Source organism: Solanum pennellii, chromosome 3, assembly GCF_001406875.1.
Source record: "Solanum pennellii chromosome 3, SPENNV200".
In the NCBI taxonomy this organism is placed as follows: Eukaryota; Viridiplantae; Streptophyta; class Magnoliopsida; order Solanales; family Solanaceae; genus Solanum; species Solanum pennellii.
Genome location: NC_028639.1, coordinates 8,194,347 through 8,202,298, shown reverse-complemented (window position 1 = coordinate 8,202,298; position 7,952 = coordinate 8,194,347). Strand labels below are relative to the sequence as shown.

Here is a 7,952-nt window from a genome sequence, read left to right as displayed (position 1 = left end):
GGTGGACTGGGGGGTAATTAGTGAGGCCGTGAAGGTAGAGGAAATGGTAATACATGAAGACGTAACGTGCAACCAAGTAGGGAAGTCACTCGACATGATGCTAAAGTTCAGTGTTATGTCTTCCTGGGTAAGAATGTGGCAGAGGCATCAGATGCAGTGATCACATGTACTATTCTTGTGTGTGACCGGATAATTAATGTGTTATTTGATTTAGTTTCTACTTATTCTTATGTATTCATTCGATTTGACTCAGAGTTTGATATGATTTGTGATATACTTGATGCTCCCATCCATGTTTCTACCCCAATTGGAAAGTCTATCATAGTTACCCATGTCTATTGTGCTTGTCCTATTTTATTTATAGGTTTTTCGACTTCGGCTGAATTGGTAATATTGGATATGACTAACTTTGATATAATCTTAGGAATGAATTTGTTATCCCCCTATTATGTTGTGCTTAATTGTTACACTAAGTCTGTAACTCAAGAAATTATGAAAAGGGAAAAGTTATAGTGGGAAGAGATGTACAAGCCTAAGCAAGCTCAGATCATATCCTCCATTCATGCTAGAAAACTAGTAGGGCAGGGTTGTTTGGATTATTTGGTAAATATTCAGGGTGTTGAGGTTTAGTCCCCATCTATTGAGTCTATTCATGTGGTTTCAAAATTTAGAGAAGTATTTCCTACTGATTTACCTGGTATGCCTCTGGATAGAGATATAGATTTTTGCATTGATGTGAAGCCTGGTACTCGTCCTATTTCCATCCCTCCATATCGCATGGCCCCAACACAATCAAGAGAGCTTAAGTCTCAAATCTAAGAGCTTCTTGACAGGTGATTTATGTGTCCTAGTGCTTCCCAATGGGGTGCTCCAATTTTATTTGTTAAGAAAAAAAAATGATAGTATGAGAATGTGTACATATTACCGGCAATTGAATAAGATTACCGTTCTAAATTAGTATTCCTTTCCTTAAATAGATGATATTTTTGACCAATTGCAAAGTGCATCAGTTTTCACCAAGATTGACTAAGGTCTGACTATCATCAGTTGAAAATTAGGCCTAACGATTTGCCTAAGACAATGTTTAGAACCCACTATGGGCATTATATCTTTTTGGTTATGTCTTTTGGGTTGACTAATGGTCCCTCCGCTTTTATGAGTTTCATGAATTAGGTGTTCAAACCATTTCTTGATTCATTTGTTATACTAATAAAAAGTATTTTACTAGAAAAAGTGAATATTAGTGTCGCAATAGTAATTCAAATTGATATGAAAGGAATTGTTAATTCACATTATTAATCATCACGATGGATAGTAGATTATGACTTTATAGTAGCCGAAATGGTAGGGTCCTTTTTGACCGAAGGGCATGTATTGTTGGCTTAGAAATTATGACGTATAAAAGGGTCGCATGACCACCTTGATGTAAAATTTTCACATCGAGCAGCAAATATAATTTTAGCAAGTGACTTAATTATGTAATGGAATATTATATGTGGCAAAGTGATCTTCCTATTACGATCCTCTAAAATCAGTCATTTTTCGCTTCGATTCATTTAAGGAAAAGATGCAAGTGAATAACGAAAATCAAATTGTTATTGATAAAAGAGAAAAGACATAAAGTCACCAATAAAGTTGTCCCAAATGTTCAAAAAAACACCTTAATTTTGCGGGAATCCTATTACCCCACAAAAGTATTAAATATCTTCATAAAGAAAAAGACTATTTTAGGCCATGCATTTTCTCATCTGGTAAGACGCGTGAGCATATCACCTGGTATTGAATTTCTTTCTTTTCTTTCTTTTGTTTTCCATTTCTCGGATTTTCATATCTTTTCAATTTATTGGTCAAGGGATAACGGAGTGGAGATAATGTCCTTCATTTTTGAAAATTCTTGGTCAAAATTATTGGAGGAATAGCTGAGTAAACAAGGAACTGAAGGTTTTCAAGCTAGTGTTTTCTTACATTATTTGAAAAAGATCACATTTTAATAAGAAATAAACCTTGAACAATTTGAAATTAAGTTTTTCGACAGGAATTTAAAAATGAATAATTTTTGGGGAAGATGATGAATTCACCGGAGAGAGTTCCAACAACTCTTTTGAGCTTGTTTTGGGGAAGATGATGAATTTAAATAAATTAAAGAATTAATAATGAAAAAACTGAAACATGACACTTTGGTTTTTGGCAAAAAAATAGACTTTCACGCGCATGTTCACAAATCAGGTGAGAAAATGGGTCAAATAGTCCTTTACAAAGATATTCATTACTTTTGTACGAGAATAAGACGATCACAAAATTAAGGTATATATTTAAAAATTCATAACAACTTCTATGTCTTTTCTCTCGATAAAACAAATATACTAGATCATCAATCCTCATTAAAAAAAGTCTGACGACCCTGAATCCTATAAATCTAGCTACTTCCCTACAATAATAAGTAATTATTTAGAAATGGTTACAACAATAACTAGTGCCTAATGGTCAAGAAATTAGAAAATAGTGTTTGGCAGCATTTTCCTTAAAACATATCAATAATTGGCCCAAGATAATGTAATAAAATATCCAATTTTTCATCTTTATAAGCCAAAAGATGGTTCTACTTCCCTTACTTGTCAAGCCCTCTTTGCTAGTTTCCTAGCCCTTTTTGTTAATTGTTCTCTTCCACTTTCAACTATGTCTATCATTGTAATAACCAATTTTCTCCTCATCTTGTTTGCATACTTATCAAATTCAAATGACATGTCTTACAATAATAACAATATCAATAATAATACAAATGAGGAGGTAAAAGGTATATATATGAAATATGGTTGGTGGAGCACGAAATTTTTTTTAATGGGCTAGGAGAAAAAGGAAAAAGATTCAAGATTTTTAGAGTTAATTTGAGGTTCATCGAGGAACTTAACAACTCGAAATCAGATGTATGTGCTAGGATTGAACCGCTTTGCTGATTTCACGAACGAGGAATATAAGACCATGTATTTGGGCCCGAAGAGTGATTCTAGATACCGCCTTATTAAGTCTAAGAACTCTAGCCATCATTACGTTTTTTGAGCTAGCGATCATGTACCGGAATCGGTTGATTGGAGGATCAAAGGAATAGTTGCCCTTATTTAGAACCAAGGGAGTTGTGGTAGCTATACTTTTTTATTTTCAAGTTAATATTGTTATACTTGCTAAGTGTAGGATGTAACCTTTCTGTAATATTCCTAACTAATTAAAATATGTTCTTTCTAATAGCTTCAACTTTTACATTATGCATGATATCAGGACAAACAGGAGACCTGAATTCGAGTCACACTGTCATCCATTAAAAAAAAAATATATCTGCACATGCATACTTTGCTTATCAAAAGAATCATTTTTGCACCACTACTAGAACAAAAGTTTTACACCGTGAATTAAGGAGAAATTTGTGCAATAATATATTTTCTGCAATAATATATGATGTTTCCACTCATATCTCATTGAACAAACTCACTGGGAAAATACATGATGGGAAATAGATATTCATGATCGATTCAACCAAAAATATCTGTGGAAATAAATACTGAACAATTTTCATTGGAAAAATAGTAATCTTTTAAATAGTGCACATAAAAAAAAGCGCGTTGAAAACACAAAAAAATACTCCTATATAAATAAATGTATGATTTCTCTAGCATTGTTATCAATATATGGCTTTCATAGAGGAGTTTTGATCATTTTGATTTACAAGGAGATGTTGGGCCTTTTCAATAGTGGTTGCAGTAGAAGGCATAAACCAATTAGCAATAGCAGATGTGATCACCTTATCTGAGCAAGAATTAGTAAATTGTGGCACAACGTATGATGATGGTTGCAATGGTGGCCTAATGGATTATGTTTTTTAATTTGTTATTTCCAATGGTGGTATTAACACTGAATCTCACTATCCTTACAAGGGCATCCACCACACATGTGATCTTATTCGGGTAGGTTTATAAACTTCAGTTAAATATTTGAATTATAGTTTGCTTAATTCAAATTGAGTATCTGACCACATTTTAAGTGAAACAGACAAATAATTCGAATGTCAAGATAAAATCCTCAACTCTTTCTATCTCTGAAGCCTCTACTATTACAGAAGGATATTGGGACAAATTACGCAACATCTCAAAATTAATAACTATACGATAAAGGCGAAGTCCTTCGGAATATAAGAAGGCTCACCAAAGGTGGCTGAAATCTCATATGACCTCAACGAAACGCCTATTGATGATCCTGAATACCTGTATTTGCATCATGAGACAATGCATTCCAAATGGCTCAGTATATGGAATGTAGGATTCTAAAGCATAAAAATAAGCTTGAATTGATAGAAAAGAAACATACTTACCTCTTCTCAACTCACTCAACTAAATGAAACATACTTCAACCCAACTCAGAGAAAATAGGGCTCAACTATATAATAAGATACCCGACTCAGTGAAACATAGTTCAACTAAACGTAGAGAAATAGGTCGCAACTCAACAATAAGATACTCAAGGATAAAGAAACAATAAAAGATGCAATATCTGGAAAGCTTTTAAACAATGGATAATTACTTAGTTTTATGCAAAATACAATAATAACTCTTATATGAATGTAAAGATAAAAATAACTCGGTTTGGGAAATTCTCTAACCAAAAACCATCGTTATGAGCTATAAGATTATACAACGTCTTGCCCACGTTGCCAAAATTGTCTTATACTTTGCCAGGGTATATAACCTACTAACTAAGTAGATCCACTAGTTTATGCTAAAAAAACAATAAAGAATCATCAAAAATGTATGAACTTTTCTATCCACATTGGCTACATAGTTTATGGGGGCTGCGAGTTGTCTGAACTCTCCCTCATATCAGTGATCAATACTACTTCCAAAATATAACTATCTCATATGTTCAAATACATAACTCTTTATGTGTTTTGAGATAAAAACTAAAAAATCTCTCTTAAAAGATATGGTACTCAACTTCTCAAAACGTTTTTGGAAATCTCAGTTTCCTCTCATATTAAATGTAAAAACATTAACTCTTGGAAGTACTTAAATTCCATATATCATTTTAAAGAAAATGAACTAACCTCTAGTCTTCCTCAACTCAGTGCTCAAGTCTTTAAAACAATTTGTAAAAAGACTTGTTAATATAAGGTTCATGCCAATTATGGACATAAACGACTCATTTCATAACTATGCATAGAACTCAATACTTGGAACTTAACAACTCCATAATTAATGGAGTCAATGATACTACTCATCTCAAGAATGCTCGAGTCGGAGGGCTTCTGCGAAATTATGGACATGAACTACACAAATCAAGGACCTTCAATGGTAACATGTAATAGTCCCATGATTAGTAATATAATACTAAAACGATCACGAACTCAATACTCAAGACTTAGAACTTGAAGATACCACTCTTCTCAAACAAAATCAAGTCATGGAGTTCACACGAAATTATGGGTTAGAACGACTTGACTCAAGTATCTCAATGGTAATGTAAACACATGAATACATTCTCCTCCTTCTCATACTCACTTAATTGAGTCTTGAAACAATTTAAAAGTAATTGTAGAAGACTCCTTGAAAAGACTCGTAGGGATTTTCTCAAACTTTACTTAAGCCGATAGTTGATCTTGAAGGATTCACAATTTAAATCAAAGACTTATTTTCTCAAACTTTACTTAAGCCGATAGTTGATCTTGAAGGATTCACAATTTAAATCAAAGACTTTCTTGCACTCTACTCTTGACTCTTTGCTGAATTTAAATTATAAATTCTCATAACTTGATATTTATGATTTCTTGATGATTGGATGTAGGTTGAATATTAAAAATCACTAAGAGAGAGAATACATGTCTTGAAAGATTGAATACAAAATGAAAAACAGAGGCGAAAAGGACCAAACCTCCCTGACACAGCAGTGGAGCACCGCACCATCCCTCATATGACCGAGGCTGGTCTGGGGCGTACTGCAAGCGTAGGGCGCCAGCACCTTAGGCGCTATAGGGGCGAGGCACCCCAACCATATCTCAAACGAATCTGACGAACTTTTATTCAATTATTTTCCGGCCCTACCTCATCTAAACTCGAATAATTTCCTAAAAATGATTTTGTATCCTTAACCCAGTCTAATTACAAAGAATTCTACACCGAAAATCCACCAAGAACTACATACATTTGCAACTTTCACCTCAAGAACTCAACAAGAACTTCATTATTAAAAACGAAGCACAAAACTTCAAGAACTCAACAAGATTATCAATATATTCAATCTCATGGATGAAATTCGTAAAATGAATTCATAATTGGTGTGGGTGAACAAACCCAACACTATGTACCTTTTAGGATAAAATCCTTGGCGAAATTCCTTAAAGAATCACAAAAATCTTGAAAGCTCTTCCTTTTCTTCTTGAACTCCTATCAAAACCCTAAGACTATTTTAAGAATGATTAAAACTACTTCCAATCAGTTTATACTCCTAAAACCTTACTAAAATGTTTAAATCTAATTGATTAAGGAAAAATACCAAAATACCCCTCATATTTTCTAGGAACTTTCCTTAATTGGACAACCTGACTTCAAACAGGCATATCTAAGAAAAAGGATTCCAAGACATCTCATTTGACATCTTATGGGCCTCCTAACTCATCCTGTGCTATAATATATGATCGTTTGAAGTTGACCCAAAACTTAAAAGAACTTAGGAGTGACTTGAATGAAATCTCTTCTAAAACCCTAGGAGTATTTGGATTCATGAAAACTGAGTCAAATCAATTTTTCCCGATATTACTCAAATTTGTCTGAAGCTGATTGGGTAAGAAAAAGACCAAAATACCCCTCATATTTTTCAGGTAACTTTCCTTAATTGGACAAACCATATTCAACCGGGCATATTTCTCTCATACGAATTCAAAAATTAGTAAACTCTCATTGAAAAGAGGACTCCAATATCTTTCATTTGATATCTTATGAGTCTCCTAACTAATCTTGTGTTATATGTTGTCGTTTCAAGTTGACCTTAAACTTAAAAGAATCTAGGAATGACTTGAAGGAATTCTTTTAAGTTATTTTTGACACTCATAGTTCTACATATAGCGACCATAAAACTTAAGTATATTTCAAATTCCTTGGTAAAAGCTTACTCACAACGAAGAATGTTCGAGTCTTAACTCAAAATTTTTCTGCGGTGTTACACTTTACTAGTATCTATGGTTGGTTAGTTATGGTGAGTGTCTACCTAGACTCATCAACGAGCCCCCCCCCCCCAACCTTTTTTTTCCTAGTTGCATTATAATTTTGTCCGGGGTGAGATTCCGAAAGGGGTTTACTAGTGTTGTAGCTATTCTGATGTAAGATTGTTGGATGTGCTAGGTTATATAATGCTGATTTGACGTAAGATGTTGAAAGCTGCTAAGTGTTTGTGTGGAAATTCTTGTCACGACCCAGGGGTTCACCCTAGATGTAACCTGATGTATAGGACCCAAAGAGACTCCATACAAGACACTTAGCATTCAAAACATAAGAAATAGAACAAAAAAAAGGTAAAGACAACATTTCAAGTTCTAAAGTTTTATAAACGTAAAGCGCAAGTCTAAACACTTTGTCTTAATGGCCATCTAATACAATATAATGAAATTAGGCCTAGCCCATACATCATGTAAAAAAAACTTAAAATAAGAAATAATCTAAGACCAATGGAAGTCTATTATCACGCCCCGAGCCTACACCCTATATATGGCCGGCACTCGAAGTCCATTGTTGGTCTCGAGCGGACCCTTGGCCTAACTTACTTAACTCAGCGGAAGACAAAATTGATAACTATAATGATCAAATTTATATGACCCGATAAAGCATACTAACTAAGAATGTAGTAAAGATTTAAAACATTCACATGGTCAAAATTGGAAACCTAAAGTCCTAAAAAAATAGAAAGAAATGGAAAGA

General features: G+C 33.7%; 1 pseudogene; it reads left to right on the top strand.

The window, feature by feature from the left end:
• Positions 1–2,742: 2,742 nt before the first annotated feature.
• LOC107013162 lies at positions 2,743–6,051 on the top strand (annotated as a pseudogene).
• The last annotated feature ends 1,901 nt before the right edge of the window (positions 6,052–7,952 follow it).